This window comes from Felis catus, chromosome C1 (assembly GCF_018350175.1).
Source record: "Felis catus isolate Fca126 chromosome C1, F.catus_Fca126_mat1.0, whole genome shotgun sequence".
Classification (NCBI taxonomy): domain Eukaryota; kingdom Metazoa; phylum Chordata; class Mammalia; order Carnivora; family Felidae; genus Felis; species Felis catus.
The window spans coordinates 193,973,405-193,998,268 of NC_058375.1; the positions used below are offsets into that span (position 1 = coordinate 193,973,405).

Genomic DNA, 24,864 nt, shown 5'->3' on the forward strand with positions numbered 1-24,864 from the left:
CTCTCTTTAGGTTATTCATTCCTCATAGTCATCCCTAGTCCTATTGGTCATCTGTTTTACCTACTGAGTGATTTGGGCAGATGGCTTTTTAGCATAAAGGGAACAATAACACCTGTCATTGGCTGCAATTTTGACACATTCAGAGACCATCAAAAGTTTGATAAAAAAAGAGGAAGTAGACAGTAGGGAAAATTCAGTACTGTCTGATAATGTCACAAGCAGGCCAGAGAGGAAAAAGTATAGAGAACAAGGGCATAGGCAGAATGGTTGGGTTCTAAGATGGAGAGCAGAAGGTGCCTGAGAGAGCAAGTCAGCCAATATTTTCTACTCAACCTACTCACCTATCATGGCGTAAATACTTCGTTTCACAGTTGTCTTAGCTCAGGCTGCCATAACAAAACACCATGGACTGAGTGTTTTAAGCAACAGAAATTTATTTTCTCACAGTTCTGGAGGCTGGAAGTGTGAGATCAGGGTGGTAGAATGATCGGGTTTGGGTGAAGAGCTCTCTTCCTGGCTTGTAGATGGCTGTCTTCTCATTGTGTCCTCACAGAGCAGAGAGTACAAGCTCTCTGGTATTTATTCTTATAAGGTCACTAATCCCATCTAATAAGGCCCTTACTCTCAAGACCTCATCTAAACCTAATTATCTCCCAAAGGCTCCATCTCCAAATACCACCACATTGGGATTAGGGTTTCAACATACGAATTGGGGGTGGAGAGGGGCACAACTCGGTCCACAGCAAATGTTTTCCAACTATGCCATAAAGAAGAGATGTTCAAAAGTACAAATGAGAAGAAAATTTGCAATCTTTATCCAAATGCTCTCACATCAGGTCAAGAACCAAGCTGAAAATGTGTTTTGTGGGTCGGGGAGTGGAGATTGTCCCAGCATCTCACTGCTTGATGACACTTACAATTTCAGGGACCTAATTCAAAACAAGGAAACTCTGTGTTTCCATGTTTACACCAGTGCTGAAATAAATTCTTGAAGCTGAGTATTTAAACATGATTCAGGTGTACTTATTAAATAAGTTTATTATTCTACAAATGTTTTTCCCACGCCTTGGTTAATTTTTTCATGTGTTTAACTTTTGCATTCTGTTTTTTGCATGATAATTAAATTACTTTGCAGAAAGATACACAAAATTTACTAGTAAATTATTAAGATTATTAACTACTTTTGATGACTAATGAAGCTTTGCTTCATAGGTAGAATGATAACTGGGATGTTTTAAATGCCGAATTATATTTGGTTATTTAGCTTTTGGAATATAATGAGAATTTCTCATCTTATTTATAAAAGCCTATACATTATGGAAACTATCTTATAGAAATTCTTAAATTCTTCACTTTGTAAAAGTATTAACATAGAATATCAAATAATATCAAAATAGGATATGATGTGTGTTAGTTATCATGTCTAAGTTTTTTTTTTAATTTTTTTAACATTTATTTATTTTTGAGACAGAGAGAGAGCATGAACAGGGGAGGGTCAGAGAAAGAGGGAGACACAGAATCTGAAACAGGCTCCAGGCTCCGAGCTGTCAGCACAGAGCCCGTCGCGGGGCTGGAACCCACGACCGGGAGATCATGACCTGAGCCGAAGTCGGAAGCTTAACCAACTGAGCCACCCAGGCGCCCCTATTGTGTCTAAGTTTTAAAACTTGGTTTCTGGGGTGCCTGGGTGGCGCAGTCAGTTAAGCGTCCGACTTCAGCCAGGTCGTGATCTCGCGGTCTGTGAGTTCGAGCCCTGCGTCAGGCTCTGGGCTGATGGCTCGGAGCCTGGAGCCTGTTTCAGATTCTGTGTCTCCCTCTCTCTCTGCCCCTCCCCCGTTCATGCTCTGTCTCTCTCTGTCCCCAAAATAAATAAAAAACGTTGAAAAAAAATTAAAAAAAAATAAATAAAACTTGGTTTCTGATTTCACCTCAAAGTTGTATTCATTACAATGATCAACTTTCATGAAATCTCCATGATTCAGCTTTTGTTTAACCATGATTTGTTTCCAGACTCTGTGCTGACAGTGTGGAGCCTGCTTGGATTCTCTCTCCCCATTCTCTCTCTGCCCTCTCCTACTTGTGTGTGCGCTCTCTCTCTCTCTCTCTCTCTCTCAAAAAATAAACTTTAAAAAGTATATTTAAAAAAAAAAACATGATTTGTTTCTATGTAGGAATCAACCCGTCTAGCAATACTCTCCCAGTAAACTAACATGTGGCTAAAATAGAAGAGAAGAAAAATGGCTGACAGAAGGATGGCAGTTTTACGTTGTCCCTTTTCTAATGAAGCAGGCACAGCTGTGTATGCAACACCATGCAGCAAATGAGGTATTATTCTCATTAGTGTTGTGCTTCTGTAGCTTTTACAACATTCTCCTCACTATCAGTAGATCATAAGAATTCTAGGAATTACAGCCAAGCAGTATATGAAAAAAATACAAGGAAAAATAGAAACTTGTGTTGCTTAGTTTATTTTGAACTTAAAAACAGGGCAGATCTTACGGTTCCAGGTAGGATAGAATAGGTTGTGACAGGCCAAAGTTCCCACTGCAACAACTAAAAGAAGCTGGGTGAATTATAAAAATATTTTTAAAGGCCTAAGAATAAAATAGAAGCAATGAGGACTCGATGAACTAAATTCCAGACAGTGGAGAATCCTTTCAAATTGAGCTGATAATCACAATTGTTTCCTGAGGACATGTACTCATTCTGGTGGGAGCTCAGACTTGGAATCTGCTTAGGCAGATTCTCACAATGCATCATCTTGATTCTTCTGTCTGCTTCCTTTGTGCCAGATCTAAAGTGGTGCTAAAGTTAAGAGAATCTACCTATCCTGACTTGGTCAAATCTGTTCGCTGTTTCCATGTACTCTGTCAGCACTATAGCCACAATCTTTCTGTGTGTGTGTGTGTGTGTGTGTGTGTGTGTGTGTGTGTCAGAAAGAAAGAGAGAGAGAGAGATTTTATTTGGATGTAACTGCTGATCAATGACCTGTTTTAAGAAACTATCATTTTAATGTCATTTTACAATATTTGTACAATATAAAATACATTTCTCTTATTTGAGATGTTGAAAGATGAATGAATCAGTTATAATGATCACAGCCAAATCAAACTTCCTCGTGATTAACTATCCACATTCTTTAGGAAAAAATATATTTAAAACCACAGTTGTTAGTATGCTTTCGGCCCTGAAAGATTTGTTGCAGTGAAATGGCTACATCTTCACTAAAAGAAATAAAAATGACTATGTTCAAGTGAATATGGTGGAAGTTGTGAATTGAAATGTGCCTGTTGACTAGCCTCAGATTTATTTGAGTCTAGCTTATGTCTCCTGAATTTTGCATTGACAATTTCTACCTCCAGAAACTCTGACCACCAGGTCTAGGCTACAGCCTGGTTTTACCAGGTGACCCCATATTATCCTGTTACAACAGCACACTTTGAGACATTATTCAAGTGTTTTCGTTTCAAATGTTTTCTACTGAATGTGAGACATTTCACTGGTAGAATTTTCTTCTGATAACTGTGGTACTAAAGGTAAGCCTAAGTAGTTATGTCTGAAGTTTTAAAATTAAACTCCTGTATATCTAACACTGTGACCCAGGAGAAGAAATAAGTAGCAAGGTCTAAAAGGTAAAATGATTATGTAAGGAAGCCCAAAGCCAAGTAGGAAAGAAAGACAGATAGACCATGATGTCAATGCCGAATAATATATGCTCCAGTACAAAAATCTTTGAGATGTCATGTATATTTCAAAAATAAAAATATAAATATGATACTTTCTGTCTATATTGGGTGAGGGAAATTCAAGTGAAGAGAAGAGACATCTTGTGGTGGACATGTCAGCATTAAGGACAGCTTCATTGAGAAGATGAGTGTGTCCTTTAATTTTTTTTTAATTTATTTTTGAGAGACAGAGTGTGAGTAGGGGAGGGACAGAGAGAGAGAGAGAATGCAAAAGAATGCAAAGCAGGCTCCGAGTTGTCAGCACAGAGCCCAACGCGGGGCTTGAACTCACAAATGTGAGATCATGACCTGAGCCAAAGTCTGGCACTTAACCAACTGAGCCACCCAGGAACCCTATGAACATGTCCTTCTAAGTAAGATTCTTCAGGAGAAAAATAGTGAAAAATAGTGAAATAGTGAAAAATAGTGAAAAAATAGAGAAAAATAGTGTTTTGTTTTGTTTTTGTTTTTGTTTTTACAAGCCATGGTGTATTATCATCATCAATACAGATAAATTATACTTCTGTATATGTATACAGGTATTAATGGATGATGGGTGAATTTATACTAAGGAAATAGCACAGTATGGGACATTTCTGTTCATGGTAAATTTTTTCACCCTGGGAAGAGTATTTCTGCTGGGATATTATAAAAATGCTATTATGCTGTCAGTTGATTCTTGACAAAGGAACCAGTGTGATATAGTGTGAAAAGGAAAACTGTGTTGCTGGACCAACTGAATAACCATATGGAAAAAAAAAACTATCTTCATCCTCTATCTCACACATACACAAAAATTAATTTGGGATGGACCAGAGACTGAAAAGTAAAACCATAAATCTTTCAGAAAAAATAAAATAGAATAACCTTATGACTTGAGAATAGGCAACGTTGTCTTAGGACACACACTTTTCTGTGTGGTCACTGTTGCTTTTATGAGGAGTGGGAGTAGACTGGTAGAAAATGCACTTTAGCATTCATAAATAGAATTTGATTTCTTGATGTCATCCTTTTCTATTTTTTTAAAGTTTATTTATTTATTTTGAGAGAGAGAGAGAGAGCAGGGTAGGGGCAGTGAGAGGAGAGAGAGAATCCCAGTCGGGCTCTGCTCTGTCCAACGTGGAGCTCCATCCCACAAACCATGATATTATGACCTGAGCCGAAACCAAGAGTCAGATGCTTGACCAACTGAGCCACCCAGGTGCTCTGATGTCATCCTTTCTTAAACAAATAACTAGCAATTTAATTGGTTTAATTAGTAAGATGATAAAAGATATTCACTTTTGTATATAATTGATCATCAGATTCCTTGGGAAGAATATTAATCAATCTCTGGAGAATTTTAGATGAGCTACAATAGAGCTAAACCCCACACTGAGTTCATATAAAATGTTTCAAAGGGAATTACACTTCCATTATCAGAAATAAACATTTATTGAATATTTACTGTATTACGTGAAGAAAGGTGTCTGTATTTTATTTATTTATTTAAAAAAAATTTTTTTTCAACGTTTATTTATTTTTGGGACAGAGAGAGACAGAGCATGAACGGGGGAGGGGCAGAGAGAGGGAGACACAGAATCGGAAACAGGCTCCAGGCTCCGAGCCATCAGCCCAGAGCTTGACGCGGGGCTCGAACTCCCGGACCGCGAGATCGTGACCTGGCTGAAGTCGGACGCTTAACCGACCGCGCCACCCAGGCGCCCCAAAAGGTGTCTGTATTTTAAATGATGACAAACTCAGCTTTAAATTATTATGAAATTATGGTTTTGATAAATTGGAATACTCAATTAGACTTCTAAGTTTTACTTCTTTATTGCTGTGTATGACAAGAAGCACAATAAATAAATGTTATTAGTGTAAGGCCTAAAGCATTTCCTTAAAAAGTGAAAAAAAAATAAACATTTGAAGTCCAACTGTTTCAATATAAATAATTTTGTTTTCTTAACAATTTAAAGAGTGGTTTCTCTTGCTTACAGAAATTCAAGAAAACTTAAGTAATATAAATTATGTCTCTGTAGAGATATTCATATTCTCTATGGCAAAATGATATTACTTAACTAAAACAGTTTAGCTATTTTATTATAGTTTATAATTGTTTTATAAAAATCTTACAAAACAAGGTCAGAGGAAAACAATGTGTGTGTGTGTGTGTATATATATATATATACATATATATATATATATATATATATATATAAACTCATTTTATCGTGTGTGTGTGTATGTATATATATATACACACACATATATATACATATATATACATATATATGTGTATATGTGTATATATATATATATATATATATATATATATATACACACACACACATATATACACACACACACACACACACACACACCATAAAATGAGTTTCTTCATTGGAGAAAGATGATTGGGAAATTTGGAATACTTACTACATTATGGTCTGAACTATGATGCAGCCATTTTTGAAAAGAAGCAAAATATTTTTAAGCTAGACCACAAGATGATCAAAATTACTTGTGTAATGATAATATAATCAGAAGGCAATGCCACACCTTACAATACAATATATTTTCTATCCAAAGAATAGGTTCCTTTGGAACGCATTTTGACAAAATATGTCAAAAACCTTCAAAGGACTTAGATCTTTTGACACTGTAATTTAACTTCTAGTAATCTAGCCTAAGGAAATATTGAAAATATGAGGCATTTAAAAGAAAGGGGAAAAGGGGGAAACTGCATAAAGAGATTTAATTTCTAAGAAAATAAATGGAAAATAAGGTAGTACCATGGGATGTGGCCATTAAAAATTATGAGGCTAGGGGCGCCTGGGTGGCTCAGTCAGTTGAGTGTTCGACTTCAGCTCAGGTCATGATCTCACGATTCATGGGTTCGAGCCCCACATCAGGCCCTATGCTGACAGCTCAGAGCCTGGAGCCTGCTTCAGATCCTGTGTCTCCCTCTCTCTCTGCCCCTCTCCCTGCTTGCACTGTGTGTGTCTCTCTCTCAAAAATAAATCAACATTAAAAGAAATTATAAAAATTATGAGTCTGAAGAGTTTCTAATGGATGTGAACTTTGTTCTTGTTATACAGTTAGCTAGAAAAAAAAGCAGCATACACACTTGAATATAATTTGTAAACCAAACTGAAACCAAAATAAATTATTCATAGAAAAACGTGAAAGGAAATAAAATGTTGACAGTTTTTTGTTGTTGGTGTGAATTTGGGAAGTTACTGTACTTTTTTCTTTGTATCTTACACATTATGTCTATAGAGAGGTTTTATTTTTAAAGAATTCACAACAATGTGTAAAAAATCATTGTTCAAGAAAAAAAAAGGGATATTGCAAATGTAGCCTATGCTTTTGACTTCTTTCTTTCCCCAGCATAACAGGGAGAAATTAGCACAAAGGCAGACTTTCTAACTTCTAATTCTTTCTCTCCAGCAGGAGCTCACTGAATATTTCTCCATCATGTACACTGTTGGATATGCCATTTCTCTGAGTTCTGAAGCTGTGGATTTTCTCCTTACTGGTATTTTGGGTGAGCAATTGCCAATCAATGTCTTTTCACAATGGGACAAGTTTTGTTTTTTATTATTGAGAAACTAAAAGTTCTCAGAAACTGCTGCACAACAAAACATCTCACCAAATTGCTTTTAGTCAGTGTATTGTTATTCCATTATTTCACTTGAGAAACAAACCCTTATTGCACAGACTTCCGCGTTTAGCCAAGATGGTGTAACGGACCATTTACTCTCCTGCCTGAAACAACCACAAAACTAGGCAAAATATATGAAGCAATAGTTTTTAAGACAATAGACACCACGCAATAAAGGGCAGTGATGTCTGGGAGATGAGACTCATCCCCAAGTGAATTTTGTACCATTGGGCAGAAATTTGACCTGAAATACAGAAAAAGAAACATATGTAAAACATGCACATAAGTAATACAATGCTATACAGTGTCAACTGCAGTGTTATTTATTTATTTATTTATTTATGTATTTATTTATGTATTTATATATTTATTTCAGGCATTCAAACTTTTGTTCAGTTCATAGCAATGCAGAAGACAAGCTAGGAAATGTATGAATGAATGTCTATGACTTCAATAGGTCTGCTTTACTTAGTAAACTCAACTATTTCTGTGTGTCTTTCTAAACACTTAAGTAATTTGTGTTTTCAGTTCTGGAAATGGGAAGTCACGTTAGTATGTCACTGAACAAAAAATACCAGTATTTTTGCATTTTTTTTTTTTTTTGCAATCAAGCATTAGTAGTAGAGTTGGACCTATTTGCCAGGTTATTAGATATATTCTATAATACTTGTTTTTTTTTCTAAAAAAAATTTTAATGTTTATTTATTTTTGAGAGAGACAGAGTGTGAGTTGGGAAGGGGCAGAGAGGCAGACACAGAATCCAAAGCAGGCTCCAGGCTCTGAGCTGTCTGCACAGAGCCCAATGCGGGGCTTGAACCCACGAACTGTGAGATGATGACCTGAGCTGTAGTCAGAAGGTGAACGCACTGAGCCACCCAGATGCCCCAATAATACTTGCTTTTTTTTCAAAATGAAATTCATGAATTCTTTTTTCTTTACAGACTTAGATCTCTATATTAGAAATTAATGGCTCTGAGCCAACTCTTGACTGTTAATGCCTAATTTGTAAAGGTCCTTTAAATTCCAAAGGTATTTATGCTAACTCTAAACTTTTTTTCTTGATTCTATTTAATTTTGTATACTCGCAAGAAATACATTTCAACAGCTTTTAAAAAAAGAAACTAAAACTTCTCAATTTTATTTAATGAAGAATGGACAATGTGAAAAATTCTAGTTTTAACATTTAGCTTCTTTTTTATGATTGTTCTCTTTGACCATTATTAACTGATACTGAACAATTCTGAGATATTTCTTGCTATTTTACTATAAAGTAGGGTTAAAATGAAAGAAGAGTGGGGTCACGTTGAAAATAGTAATGGAAAGAGAAAAGGTACGAGTGAGACCTCCATCTCCATAAAAAAGCAGAAATTTAGTAAACCTGATTAAAGGAAAAAGAAAAATAGTACTCTGTGCTTCCAGTGAAAACAACTAGACTAAAACTACCATGCGATTGTTCAGCATTGTCCTGGGGTTCCGGTAATAACTATCATCCATCTCGTCCACTGGTAGCAGAGAGTTCTAAATATTTCCACAACTGTCCCCAGGTGCATTATGATTCATACCCAAATTGGATCCTATTGCTATGTAAATAGTATAATCTGAAGTCGAAGGAGAGTAAATTAACTATAAACCCTATGTGTCTTCTGATTCCTCAGAACCCCCTATAGTTTAATGAACAGAGAAGTTTTATATTAATTCTAAAGTGCCAATTATCCACAAGGACAATTTCAGTTAGTAAATAACAGACTTAATATTGATGGTGTCTTTACTTCTATTTTTCCCCCCAAACATTTTTTAGCAGTGAAATATGTTTAAAAAGAAAGAATGGTAATATATTAAACAAATAAAAGCAAATGGACATGATTCCACAGATTAAATTTTATTTTATTTTATTTTATTTTATTTTATTTTATTTTATTTTATTTTAATTTTATTTTATGTTTATTTTTGAGAGAGAGGGAGAGAGACAGAGCATGAGTGGTGGAGGGGCAGAGAGAGAGGGAGACACAGGATCCGAAGCAGGCTCCAGGCTCTGAGCTGTCAACACAAAGCCCTACACGCGGCTTGAACCCACAAACCTTGAGATCATGACCTGAGCGGAAGTCCGATGCTTAACTGACTGAGCCACCCAGGCGCCCCTCCACTGATTAAATTTTAGTTGTTTTCCCGAAAATATATTACTGATTAATGAATCTGGGAACTTCTGAGAAAAAGCAGAACTCAGAAAACACTGCTCTCTCTCTCTCTCTCTCTCTCTCTCTCTCTATGTGTGTGTGTGTGTGTGTGTGTGTGTGTATGTGTGTATGTGTTTAAAAAGACTTCAATTCTACTCTCTTTCTGTCTCTCTCTCTCTTCTGTACCATTCCTCTCGACTTAAATTTATACACCTAAGCTAGAAAGATGAAAAGAAAACTTCATGTGTAACAAAATAGATATGTCATCAAAACACCTAAGGTCCAGGTTTCAGTTTAGTCATTCACACTTTGCAGGACCCTTGGACTCTTCAAGATTTGGATTACCAATGATAACAAACTCAGGTTATGCTCATTCTAGACATGCGTACTTGCCCGGTTTTTCAGATGGAGAAGTTCTAGAAATGGCTTGTGTTTGGCTAAGATCTGGAGCCAGGGTGATCCTGCTGCACCCCATGCAGTGCCCACTGGCCGAGAGTTCTGACTCTGTGCATCCCTGTGCACTGACAGATCTTTGGGACTGTTGCTTCTCAGACAGCTCCTTGGAGAAGTCAGGTAACACAACCAGGGAGTGTGAAAGATTTAACTTGGACTAATGAGAGACAGGGGATAGGAGGAAGTCAGTGCACAAATTCTCCTCTCTTTTCTCCAAAGCCCCTGGATTACTCTCCATGAGTACGTGTTAGGAGGACTTCTCTTGACATTGAGAAACCAAATGCATTCATGACGATGTAACCGGCTCAGTAAGATTGCCCTCATATTCACTTTTTCTGTCTCATTCTTCCTTTTCCCCCACCCTTCCATCCTGGAATCGCTCTACCTTCAAATATTATTAAATAAGCTAACTTTGAAGGATATGCTTTCTCAGCCATCCAGAGGAAGGCATTCCTAAAAGCAATTCATCTAGGAGATCAAAATGATAACCTAATTACTAAATAGTTGTCAAGATCAAAGAGATTAATTAAATGAATAAAAGCATGAGTGGATGGACAGATTTATTCATTTACTCAGCAAATATTTATTGAATGCTTACTTTGTACCAAGCATTGCGATGGCAAATGGAGATTCAGCAGAAAACAAACCGAAAATATGTTCTGCTTTCGTGGAGCTCACGTTCTAGTGACAGAGCTGTTGTGTGTGCCCTAGTTTCTCTGCCCATGTGGAGACAGTTTTGCCTTTGCCTTCTCAACCTTCTCTCCCTTACCCATATTCTATCCTCTTTTCCATACAGTCCTAGACATCATGGTAAGGATTGTTTGCACCAAGAGAAGGATATAAAAAAGGTAAAGCTAGAAGGTGGAAGGAAAATGTGAATGGCAGTGAACTGGTATTTTTATTTTTATTTTTCAAATGTTTATTTACTTTGAGACAGAGAAAGAGACTGGGGGAGGGGCAGAGAGAGAGAGAGAGAGAGAAGGAGAGAGACATAGAGAGAGAGAATCCCAAACAGGCTCTGTGCTGTCAATACACAGCCCAATGCAGGGCTTGATCCCACAAACCATGAGACCATGACCTGAGCCAAAATCAAAAGTTGGGCGCTCAACAGACCGGGCTACCCAGGTGCTCCTGAACTGGTGATTTTGATGGGCTTTAAGCAAAGAGAGTGTGGGGGAAGAGAGGGGGATCTGCTGAGCTCCTGAGTGTGGCTGTACAACTATAAGAGAATTGGGGTGCAGAGGAAATGGGGATGTTTGCAAGCATTCCTATTATTTATTTATTGGACTCCCATTAGTGAACATCAGTAGACACAAGTTTGAAATCAGTGATGGGTTGTTTTTTTAATTACTTCTGAGTACTAAGATGTACTTCAGTGTGAGAGCATTCGGTTCTGGGCCATAGAATTTAAAAATGGATACATGGAAAATGTGCGGCATAGCTTTGAAAATGGGTCATTGGAGCTACATATATTGGTTGTCAATGATATTCTTTTCAGTCTTTCCAATTTTACCAAAATCTTATACTTCCTATTTGATTTTCACTCTTTCCTTACCTCTTGAGGAAACATACTTTCTTGATAAATTTTCATATATATGGAAAAGTAGAAGAGATAAAAGGGAAAAGGAATGTAGAGAAATGTTGGAAATGAAAAGAGAAGGGTGGAGTTAAGCTGTTCCAAAGAAAAAAGACACAGAACAGAGACTTTCCTTCTTCCTCAGCAGGAGTTCTCTTTTCTACAGCATGACTTTTTCACAAGGAGATAACATATTTTTCAGAATTTGGCTTTCTTTTGTTTGCCACTTCCTATTCTTACTCCACTGGTGGCTCTGTTGAACAAGATCACTTGGGCCATAGGGAACACGTACACAGCAAAACTAGATCCATAGATTATGAGAATGATTTATATAAGATGGAAGCAAAGAGGAACAGAGCGGAAGGGAAAGAGAAGACCAGAAAAGCTACACCAACATTCTAAATTTACTTTAAGAACTAAAAGCGGGCCATTTTATTTTAGGCCATCCATCCCCCCTCCCCAATGATATCTGTTTTGCATGAAGAGCAAGAAATCAAGAAAGGATGAGGGAACAAAAAGAATATTCTTCCCTGCCAGTGGCTGCACCACCTACCTAAGCAAAGTGATCGCGTGGCTGGCGCCACAGGTGTATGATTGCTTCAGGTGAGTGGTGAGGTGTAAACATTTGCAAGGCTTTTCTCTTTTACCTCCATCTGGTGAGGAAAATGTAAACAAGAACAAACAAGTAAACAAAAAGAGCCCATGAGAATGTCAAATTACGTTAGTAGTCACAGTGTATCCATGTGCTAAATCCATAGAGAGTTGTCAACCTGAATGTAAGCGGGTTCTCAAAATTCATTCTCAATGTGAAATATGAGTTGGAAGAAATGTGTGATTTCTGGTGTAAGAAAATTAAGAGTGGGTTTGTCTCATCCCCGTTCTTTACCTTGCTCACGTGGATGAGGTGTGGGAGATGCCTGTAAGGTGACTGAATTGCACAAAGAAAACTGCCAGTGTCCCAATTCCTACTTCTGGTGTATCCGTGGAAAAAGACCACAAAGTCAAGTCCATAAAAGTCACATTTAGGTCTTTGGAAAAAATCACCTCCTCTGATTTCAAACTAGGGCTAGGGTTAGGGTTGGGCTTGGGCTTGGAATTGGGGATGGAGTTAGGATTAAGGGTAGAGTGAGATTTTTAATCTTACAGGGTGACTGAGGAATAAGTATATCATGTTCCTTTTCAGCAGAAATCAATAAGGATTGTAAATTTTATCATTTCCCAGCACCAATAACAGGTCGTTATCCCTCCCTGTCTCAAGCTATTTCTCTTGAGGAAAACATTAGTGTGAATATTGGAGCCTTAGATATGACGTTTATAGGATGCTCAGAATATATTATATGAATACTTTGCTGAATAGTGAATAAAGCACAGCTTCCCATATTTGCAGGAAGCATAGCTCTGAAGCCAGCCTCTTTATCCCAGTATTCCCACCTTAGCTAGTCTCCAGGCAAAGCAGTGACTCCAGAGGAAGGGAGCCCCTGTGGCTGGTGTCCAGGAGAAAGCAGCAAGACCACAATACTTTCCTAGTGATCTGTAAATTGAGCACTTTCAGATTTCATTTAATAGAGCTTGCCTGCCCAGAAACACTGAAAGTCAAGTATGTTATAAAACTGATGTTCAGAGCTGTTGAGAATTAGACATAAAGAACATTGCTCAAGCTGCGCCTGGGTCTTAATACAAGATTGTTTACTTTTTAGTGACTATGATAATAAAATTAATTTTTGGTCTTTTTAATTACAATTAAAAATCTTACACTAATGCAAGGCAGATGGTTCTAGATTTATATACACAAGGCAAAAATCAGTTAAGATAATTTCCTTTTTAATGATGCATATTTTAACCATGATTACAATATGTATTTGCAACATGATTAAGAAATATTTTGCTTAGTTTCATAAGGAAAATATTGCCTCAATGCCAATATTAAGTGGACCAAAATTCAGAGTGTGTGGCTTTCATTACTGAGCAATAATGTGCTATATTACCTACCAGGGACATAATCCATGGAGTTTTAAACGAGTTGAGAACAATACCACAGTAACATGATAATGAAAGTTGTAACTTATTGATATAGTAAATAATTCTCTTACCATGGCTCAACTTCCACAGAGAAACTTTAAAGAAGGAAAAAAGTGTTTTCTTCTTACCCTGTTTTCTCGTCCTCATTTTTGTGTCTTTAGTTTTCTACCTGGGTTCTGACATGTTTAGGGAGGTTTTTTGCTGCGGTATAAGGAGAGAAGGATAGGATGCCACCTTCTCTGCCTCTGATGGGAGCTCCGCTGAATGTAGTTCTCCTCCCACATTTCTGACATAATTAGGGGCACAGAAACCTCTTCAAGTGTTCTTTCAAGAACCAAATGACAGAACAGAACCTACGAAATTTCTTTCTAAGCCTCAGAATGAAGCACAGAATAATGGAATTCACAGCTAAACCAATAACCAAGATTTTTCATCTAGAAAATAAACATGTTTGGCTCTGGGAATGGAAAGGCAAGGGTTGGCTGTGGAAGAAAACATGATCAGTAAAAATGATTTTTTTTTCAACTTGAAATATGTAGCTAAGCTGGGGAATGAGGAAACAAAGTTAAATCAAATTGTCACTCAACTTTTTTTTTGGTAAGCTATTTATAATACCGAACAAGAAGCTCTGAAATAGAACCTAATTTCAAGATAGTAATGAGCAGGAAATGTCAGGAATGGAAGGAAGAAGAAGAAAAAGGATACAAGGAGACTTCTTACTCAAAGTATGATTTCAAATGGAAATTCTAAAACATATAAATGAAAAAAGGCTGTGATACCAAAAAAAGAAGAGAGAGATTTATGTATAGGATATATTTTTGTCTGGCTGAAATATGAGAGATGTCTGAAAAATTAAATGTACTTTAGATTCTAGAAGAGACAAATTAAAAAATGACAATAATAAAAAAGAATGATAATATTATTAACATTTATATCAAAAACATTACGTGCCAGACATATTCTATGAGTTTTATGTGTAACAGCTTAATAATTTTTACAACAACCCTAAGAAAAAAATTCCCATTTTGCAAATGGAGAAACTGAGATGTGGGAAGTTTAAGTGATTTGCCCAGTCTAACACAGTAAGTGGTGGGGATCAACTTTTTTTTTTTTTTTATTTTTTAAAATGTTTATCTACTCCTGAGAAAGAGAGACAGCATGAACAGGGGGAGGGCAGAGGCAGAGGGACATACAGAATCTGCAGCAGGCTCCAGGCTCTGAGCTGTCAGCACAGAGCCTGATGCAGGGCTTGAACCCACGAACCGTGAAATCATGACCTGAGCCGAAGTTGGACACCCAACCGACTGAGCCACCCAGGTGTGGTGGGGCTCAACTTTGATCCCATGTAATCTGACTCCAGAAACTGGGTTCTTCACCACTGTATGCCAGAAATTTAAAAATAAAAAAATAAATACAGAAAGAAAAGAGTGAACTGAAATGGAATAAGTATTAATAAATATAAAAATAATCAAAGAGAAAGGTTGGCAATGAAAAATTTAGTCAGTGAAATAAAGAGGCATGAACAAGATAAACTTCAGTTTTCATGAAAAAAGAAAGAATAATTTGGGAAAAAGAATTGAGGAACTGATTAGAATGCATCCAGATAAACAGTGAGATAAAATGTCTATTATTTTCAAATAGTTAAAAGAGATTTAGAAACTCTAAGATCCAAAGGAATTAGAGAAGAAGAACAGAGAAAACAGTGGTGAAGAAATACAAACTCTACAAATAGAGACAGTTTAATTTTTTCCTTTCCAACACATATGCCATTTATTTCCTTTTCTTACCTTATTGCACTGGCAAGAATATCTTGCACTATGCTGAGTAAGCCTGGTGAGAGTAAACATGTGACATTTTCCCAATCGTAGGGAGAAAGCATTCAGTCCTTTTCCATTATGTATTATGTTATCTATAGGCTTTTTGTAGATGCTATTTATCAAGTTGAGGAAGTTCTTCTTTATTTTTATTCCTTCAAAAGTTTTTTTTATCATGAATGTGTTAAATTTGTCAAATATTTTCTTGTGTGTGTGTGTGTTAACTGATACAATCATGTTCTTTTTTCAGTATGGTGGATTACATTGATTGGTTTCTGAATGTTGCATCTTTTCTATGAACCCTATCAGGTAATTACGTATAATTTTTAATATATTTTCCAAATTCTATTTGCTAATATATTTAAGGATTTTTGCATTTATATTTATGAGGAATATTAGTTTGCAGTTTTATTTGTTGTACTGTTTTTTGTCTGGTTTTGGTGTCAGCTTCATAAAATGAAATGAGTTCTATCCTCATATTTTCTGGAATATATTTTGTAGAACTGGTGTTAATTCTTTACATGTGTGGTAGAATTTTCTACTGAAATCATTTGGATCTGAAAATTTCATTTCGGGGAGAGTCTTTTAAAATTATAAATTGAGGATGCCTGGGTGTCTCAGTAGGTTAGGTGTCTGACTATATTCCAGCTCAGGTCATGTTCTCATGGTTTGTGGGATAGAGCCCTGCATCAGGCTCTGTGCTGGAGCCTGCTTTGGATTCTCTCACTCTTTTCTCTGTCCCTCCCTCCCACCCCCTCTCTTTCAAAATAAATAAGTAAACATAAAAAAATAAAATTAAAAATTGAATTATCTCAATAATTATTGACTCAGTAGTTATTGCATATTGAAATTATTTTACATACAGTGAGTATAGTAATTTTGTTTCTAAAGAATTAATCCATTTAAAAAAAGCTTTTTTAGTGTTTACTTATTTTTGAGAGAGAGAGAGAGAGACAGAGCATGAGAAGGGGAGGGGCAGAGAGAGGGAGAGACAGAATCTGAAGCAGGTTCCAGGCTCTGAGCTGTCAGCACAGGCCCCAAAGCAGGGCTCAAACTCATGAACTGTGAGATCATGACCTGAGCCGAAGTCGGACATTTAACCGACTGAAACACCCAGGAGCCCCCCAAAGAAGTGATCCATTTTGTCTAAGTTGTAAAAATATGTGTATATAGTTGTTTGTAGAATTCCCTTATTATTATTTTTATGTCTGCAGGGTCTGTAGTGATATTCTTTCTTTCATTCCTGGTATAGGGATTTGTGTCTTCTCTCTTTTCCTTAGTAGTTTTGCTAGGGGTTTTCTTCCTCTTTCTAGCCTCTTTGGTTAGAGAAAGTAGTCTTTGCTAGGGCACTTTTGTCTGGACTTTCTGGTTGTTTCCAGGCTGCTGGCTTCTTCAGCTCCCAGTATGGGATATATGAGGAGAAAACCAAAACCTGATGAACTCCCCATCATGTTATTCCTTTTTGTAATTTATGGGAGCAGTATGGGAGGAATAGGGAATAGGATGTCTACTTTATATTCCTGGAAAGGGAAATCCTCTTACAATTGTTTTAAAGAAGGAAACTTCGGGCTTTTTCTGCTTTTTGTCTTTCAGCAACAGATAATTAAAACACTCGCCAGCTTATTCTGTGAGGTTTACCAGCTTCATAGACAAGGACACTATGAAAATTGAAAAATCAAGCTCATCTTCTATTTGTCCATACCCATTCTCTCAACACCAAGGTGGCCAGGATCCTAGTGGTCCCTCAGCTCTGGCGTGAGCTGCATTCGCCAGGCTTCCTTGGCCTGAGAAGACCAACCTCTAATAGTATCTCCGTGGTCTCCTTAATTCACAAGTACAGTGGGAAATGTCAAGACACTCACTGCTCCATTGCAATGCCCTAAGCTGAGTCACTTGGTGTCAGCCAGCTGTACTGTGTCTTGTTGCCCTTCGTGAATAAGAAGCCCGTAGAGACTTAGGAGGGGTTGATGTCTCAGGTGCTCAGTGCAGCCCAACAGGCTCAGGAATTGGTGGGCGGAGTGGCTGTGAGAACACGCTTCCACAGAGAGGACTTGAAGCTCTGTCTTTACATTTAAAAAAATTTTTAATTTTAGTAGAGTTAACATATAGTGTTATATTAGTTTTAGGTATACAATATAGTGATTCAGCAATTCCATACATTACTCAGTGTTCATCATGATAAATGTAGTCTTAATCCCCTTAAGCTATTTCATTCACCCCCACCCCCACCCCTTCCCTCTGGTAACCACTGGTTTCCCCTGTATAGTTGAGTCTGTTTTTTTGGTTTGTCTGTTTTTTGTTGTTGTTCATTTGTTTTGTTTCTTAAATTCTACAGATGAGTGAAATAATATGATATTTATCTCTCCGATTAACTTAGTTCATTTAACATTATACCCTCTATATCCATCCATGTTGTTGCAAATGGCAAGATTTTATTCCTTTTAATGGCTGACTAATATTCCATTGTATATAAATATGACTTCTTTTTTATCCATTCATCAATTGATGGACACTTGGGCTGCTTTCATATTTTGGCTATTATAAATAATGCTGCAGTAAACAAATGGGTGCATACATCTTTTTAAATTAGTGTTTTCATTTTCCCTAGGTAAATATCCAGTAGTGGAATTACTGGGTCACAGGGTAGATCTATTTCTAATGTTTTGAGGAAACTCCATACTGTTTTCCACAGTGGCTACACCAGTTTGCATTCCCACTAACAGTGCAAGAGGATTAGTTTTTCTCTACATCCTCACCAACATTTGTTTCTTGAGTTTTTTATTTTAGCCACTCTGATAGGTGTGAGGTGATATCTTACGGTGGTTTGATTTCCCTGATGATGAAAAGATGAAGGAGAAATGTCTATTCATGTCTTCTGTCCATTTTTTAATTGGATCATTTGCTGTTTTGGTGTTGAGTTATAGAAGTTTCCTACATATTTTGGATACTAAGTCTTTATTAGATATGCCATTTGTAAATATCTTCTTCCATTCCATAGGTTGTCTTTTAGTTTTGTTGGTTGTTTTGTTTTTGTTTTTGTTTTGCTGTGCAGAAGCTTTTTATTTTGATGTAGTCTCAATAGCTCATTTTTGCATTTGTTTCTCTTGCCTTAGGAGACATATCTAAAAGGATGTTGCTACAACCAATATTAGAGAAATTCCTGCCTGTGCTCTCTTCTAAGATTTTTATGGTTTCAGGCCTCACATTTATGTCTTTAATCCAATTTGAGTTATTTTTGTGTATGGTGTTAGAAAATGGTCTGGTTTCATTCTCTTGCATGTAGCTGTCCAGTTCTCCCAACACCATTTGTTGAACAGACTTTTTCCCACTGCATATACTTGCCTCCTTTGTTGTAGACTAATTGACCATATTAATGAGGGTTTATTTCTGGACTCTCTACTCTGTTCTATTTTTGTGCCAGTACAATACTCTTTTGATTACTACAACTTTGTAGTATATCTTTAAATCTGAGGTTCTAATACCTCCAGGTTGGTTTTTTCTTTCTCAAGATTGCTTTGGCTATGCTGGGTCTCATGTGGTTTCATACAAATTTTAGGATTATTTGTTCTAGTTCTGTGAAACATGCTGTTAGTATTTTGATAGGGCTTGTATTAAATCTGCAGATATCATTGGATAGTATGGACATGTTAACAATATTTGTTTTTCCAATCCCTGACCATGGAATATCTTTCCTTTTGTTTGTGTCATTTTCAGTGTCTTTCATCAGTGTTTTGTACTTTTAAGAGTATGGGTCTTTCACCCTTTGGTTAACTTGATTTCTCAGAATTTTATTATTTTTTGATGCAATTGTAAATGGGATTGTTTTCTTAATTTCGCTCTCTGCTGCTTCATTATTAGCGTATAATGCAACAGATTCTCTATATTGATTTTGTGTCCTGTGACGTTACTGAATTCATTTATCAATTCTGTGCTTTGATTCTGATCCTTGGGCCTGATTCCTGTAATTTTTCCTTCGTGGAGGAGCTCTGGTCCATGAAACATGCAAAGATGTGTATATATAACTAGTTAGAGGACATTCTAGATAAAGCTGAATGAGCCAGGTGTGTGTCAGGTCAGGGGTCAGTTGTGTTGTTCTGAAGAACTTGTAGGGGCTGTTTTGAAGAAGTTTGGGGTAGGTTTTTTTGGCGGAATCTTCAGGATTTTCTATATATGGTTTCATGTCCTCTGCAAATAGTGAGTTTTTCTTACCAGTAGGGATGCATTTCATTTCTTGTCTGATTTCTGTGGCTAGGACTTTCAGTACTATGTTGAATAAAAGTGGTGAGAGTGGACATCCTTGTCTTATTCCTGATCTTAGGGAAAAACCTTTCCATTTTTCACCACTGAATATGATGTTAGCTGTCTGTCTTTGCATGCTTTTGATGCTTCTGCCTTTTTGAGGCATCTGCACTAGCTGCAATGTGACCAGTCTAACAGGCCTTCTGCTGGTGACAGCTTCACCTTTATTTTGAACTACTTGATTTGAAAAAAAATTGGACTGAATTATAATTTGAGTTGTATTTTCACAAACTCAAAGCATGGATTTCATTCGCTTCTCACTTCATGCTATTTTTCTTGTCCATCAGTTGAACTGCCTGACGTGTGGCTCCATTACACATGTGCAATGCTGAGTGGGTCTGGTGAAAGAGAGGGGTGATGATGAAGACGAAGAGAGAAGATGGGCTATCAAGGATGATAAGATCTTCTGGCACAAAATCTCATGATTCTAAAAGAAGTCACCAGAGGGATTTGCACTGTGGCCTATTAAGTACATTTGCTCAAACAGCAAATGAAGTCCCCCTAACAAAGTCGCCATTTTGGCCGGGCTGGGTTAGGAGCCATCTGGAAAAGTTGTACGTATCAACCGTCAAACCCACATTCCTCTTTCGTTTTACCTTTCACAAACTCTTCCTCTCTGACTTTCAGCTAACCAGGGAGAATGACATTTTCTGATTATCCAAAATTGCTTTTAAACGTGGTGGAACTAAAAGCACTTTTCAGGAATCCGAAAGGGAATTTTACAGAGATGTTTACTGACCTTTCAGATAATGAAGCTACCTGGGTGGGTAGAAGAATACAGACTGTCCTCAAGTTAAATAAAAAGAAATCCGTCTCACAGCATGGTCTATTCAGCCCCATTTCTGACAAAAAAGGAGGTCATATCCCTAGTAGAGCCACACTTAGTGAAAGATCTTACTGTATAATGGTTTGTATGATTTTTAAACACTGTGCTTCTTCTATTACATCATAGTCATCCTATAAAATCTCTGATTATGATAATCAATTCAGCATGGTGTGATACAGTATGCAGTAACAAAAATTCATCACCAGACTCATTCCTTGCAAAATTCTGACCCCTAATCAGTGTTCCAAGAAAAGTAATATATGTTAAGGGAAAATAAACACATGGAGAAATACCTTGTTTAAGTAAACTATGTGTGCATAGCTAACCTCAAAGTCAAATTCGATTTCAATATCCTGGAAATTTGTATGCAAATGTTACTCTTTCAATGTGTGGCTATGTGTTCTATACTATTTTAATGTTCTACTCTAATATTAATATTGTTTTAAAGAGAAATCTAGCATAACTGATAAAATTAAATAAATTTGATGTCATAAAAATAAAACTGAGGCTGAAATGAAACTGACCTTTTGAGGATTTAAGGCTGAAATCCTTTCAAAATTTGTCAGTTTGGTTGTTTACTTGTTTGTTTGTGGTAGGTCAGGGATTCTAATGCATCTAAAATTTAAGCTTTTCAAATAGATAGCAAAAGCATGGAGTCTTTCACTGGCATTTTCCCAAAAAGTTATATTATATCATATCATGAACAATAAAATTATCCCCTACGTATAATGCTAAGGCAAAGGAAAGTCTCCAAATTTCTAAATAACTCCATGACTGCTACAGCATATGGATTTTTCCCGTAGTACTCTGATATCCCGTGGAGTGCTAACCCAGAATAGTTGTAAGTTTCACTCACCTGCACTGACAAAAAGCGAGGTTTATTCCTCCTTGTTTTCTCTGTCACTTCATTCGATACACTGCTTGCATGGTACTGGCATGAAAGGACCCAGTCAGTATCTAAATTTCCAATAACTACAGGAGGATATTCAAACGTGGAGAGGGAGATCATATAGTAGAAAAGATAAAATAGAAAATGGAAGTGTTCAGCTGAACTCATAAAGGATTTCTTTATTTTGTCCCCTTTAATTTTCAGAAAACCAGATTAATGGTAGAGACAGCTTATTAGGGAATGAAACCTTCCATCAACTGGAAAGACAACCATGCATGAGAACTCTGACACAATCAGATGCTGTCTACATTCAATATTTCAATACTCAGGATGGTGTGGTGATGGACACATAAGCTATTCTTTCTCACTAATTGGTGACTGCTATTATTTTTTTTAAAAGGAAGATCAAATAAAGATACTCCTTCTATCAAATGAGAGTCAAAATAAATTCTAACAAACTTGATTTTAGCAAATGTTTGCCCTTAGTTTATAAGCAAGAAATTGGCCACCCCAAAATTCAGACCAACTATTAATAAATGTATTTGATTCTCCTATGAGGAAATAATAAACCATTTCAAATGAACTAACTCTTCTCAGGTTTCAGAATACCTTTCAGAAATTATCTCTTATGAGACCAATTCATGTTAATTTACTCTGATGTGTCTGTGAAACTATGCATAACATCTATGTAAAGATATGTTCACTGTGCATTTTCCTTAAGTGTTTCAACAGAGGCCACCTACTAGATTTATTCTCCTGATATGCTAAAATTTTGAAATGAATATAGAAAATGGTAGACAATCTGTTCAGGTTTGGGTGTTGTGACCTCAGTGTTCAGGGAGCCTTCCAAGTTAAGGAAGAGTGTGCTGTTAATTATGTGAGAATTTTGCTCACTTTTAAATAAAGGTCAACATTATCCCAAAAGGCTGATGTAAAGAGAGGAAAACAGTACAGTAGCGTGTGGCAAATTAGATATATCGTTTTTAGTAATTCAATACTTTATGGAAAATCCCCAAAGTATCATTCTTTCATGCTTGACTGAGAATGTATTGTTTTCCCACAACAAATTCTTTTTTTTTTTCCAGGAATAGAATTTAGTGATTCATCACTTACATATAATACCCAGTGCTCATCCCAACAAGTATCCTCCTTAATGTCCCTTGCCCATTTAGCCCATCCTACCACCCAAAACCCTTCCAGCAACCCTCAGTTTGCTCTCTGTGTTTAAGAATCTCTTATTCTTTGTTTCCCTCTCTGTTTTTATATTAATTTTGCTTCCTCTCCTTTATGTTCATCTGCTTTGTATCTTAAATTCCACATATGAGTGAAGTCATATGATATTTATCTTTCTCTGACTAATTTTGCTTAACATAATACACTCTAGTTCCTTCCACGTTATTGAAAATGGCAAGATTTCATTCTTTTTGAGCACCAAGTAATATTTCATCATATATATATATATATATATATATATATATATATATATATATATACCACATCTTCTTTATCCATTCATCAGTTGATGGGCATTTGGGCTCTTTCCATACTTTGGCTATTGTCGATAGTGCTGCTATAAACATTAGGGTGAAAGTGCCCCTTCGAAACAGCACTCCTGTGTCCTTTGGATAAATACTTAGAAGTGCAATTGCTGGGTTGTAGGGTAGTTCTATTTTTAATTTTTTAAGGAACTTCTATACTGTTTTCCAGAGTTCCTGCACCAGTTTGCATTCCCACCAGCAGTGCAAAAGGCTTCCTCTTTCTCCACATCCTCACCAACATCTGTTGTTGCCTGAGTTGTTCATTTTAGCCATTTTCACAGGTATGAGGGGGTATCTCATTGTGGTTTTGATTTATATTTCCCTTATGATGAGTGATATTGAGCATTTTTTCATGTGTTGTTAGCTATCTGGATGTCCTCTTTGGAAAAGTGTCTATGGATGTCTTTTGTCCATTTCTTCACTGGATTATTTGCTTTTTGGGTGTTGAATTTGATAAGTTCTTTACAGATTCTGGATAGTAACTCCTTATCTGATATTTAACTTGCAAATATCTTCTCCCATTCCATCAGTTCCCTTTTAGTTTTGCAGATTGCTTCCTTCACTATGCAGAAGTTTCTTTATCTTGATAAGGTCCCAATAGTTCATTTTTGCTTTTGTTTCCCTTGCCTCTGGAGACATGTCAAGTAAGAAGTTGCTGTGGTCAGAGAGGTTTTTGCCTGCTTTCTCCTTGAGGGTTTTGATGGCTTCCTGCCTTACATTTAGGTCTTTCATCCATTTTGAGTTTATTTTTGTGTATGGTGTAAGAAAGTGGTCCAGGTTCATTTTTCTGTATGTCACTGTCCAGTTTGCTAAAGAGACCTTCTTTTTATTTTTCCATTGGAAATTCTCTCTTGCTTTGTGAAAGATTAGTTAGCCATAGTTTGTGGGTCCATTTCTGGGTTCTCTGTTCTATTCCATTGATCTCTGTGTCTGTTTTTGTGCCAGTACCATACTGTTTTGATGATTACAGCTTTGTAATACAGCTTGAAGTCCGGAATTGTGAAAACCAAAGCTGGAGGCATCACAATCCCACAAAAAATTTCTAACTACCCCAGAGATCCTGAAGAAGTTAAGAATCTACCACCTGGAAAGAGAGAAGTTTGCTTATGAAATGCCTTAGTAACACCAGGATGTCTGTGGGAAGGTGGTGCTGATGTGCCCAAGATATATCTTGCAATACCAGAATTGCAATACTTGGTATCAGGAAACAGTAGGTTGTAAAACCCAAGATTGGTTCTCTGCCTCACACATCCTACCTAATATCAACTGATAATATAGGGCCACAAAAGAGACAATTAATGCAAAGAATTAAGGTATAGATCCAGGTTTTGTGGATATAGAAGATTATACACACTGGGGAAACTTCTTTAAGAAAAAGAATCTAGGGTCACCTGGGTGGCTCAGTCAGTAAAGCATCCAACTTCGGCTCAGGTCATGATCTTGCAGTCTGTGAGTTCGAGCCCCAGGTTGGGCTCTGTGCTGACAGCTCAGAGCCTGGAGCTTGCTTCGGATTCTGTGTCACCCCTCTATCTCTCTGTGTCTCCCCCACTCATGCTCTGTGTCACTCTCTGTCTCTCAAAAATAAATAAACTTTAAAAAAAATTTTTTTAAAGAAAAAAAATCTAAAATCACAAGTACAGCATCAGATACAAAATGAATTCTTATTTATAGTGAAGAAATAAATCACTATAAACTAGATTATTATAATTATTTTTATTGAGGTATAACTTGTATTAAACCAGATATTTTAGTAAGACGACACATACCATAAATATAAAATCCAGAAAAATATAATATTCTTATTAACTGCCTAACTCAATCTTTTATATCTTTTTTCTTAATCTTTTGATTGCATATTTTTTACATTTTCTTAATATGTCAATGATTTCATATTAGTATTTTCCA

The 24,864-nt window shown here is 36.6% G+C and overlaps 1 long non-coding RNA gene across 1 annotated transcript; it reads left to right on the top strand.

The window, feature by feature from the left end:
- Positions 1 to 12,048: 12,048 nt before the first annotated feature.
- LOC109502837 lies at positions 12,049 to 20,729 on the top strand. Its single transcript, XR_002161704.3, has 3 exons — positions 12,049 to 12,177; positions 15,658 to 15,716; positions 19,994 to 20,729. It is a non-coding gene; the product is annotated as an uncharacterized LOC109502837 (long non-coding RNA).
- The last annotated feature ends 4,135 nt before the right edge of the window (positions 20,730 to 24,864 follow it).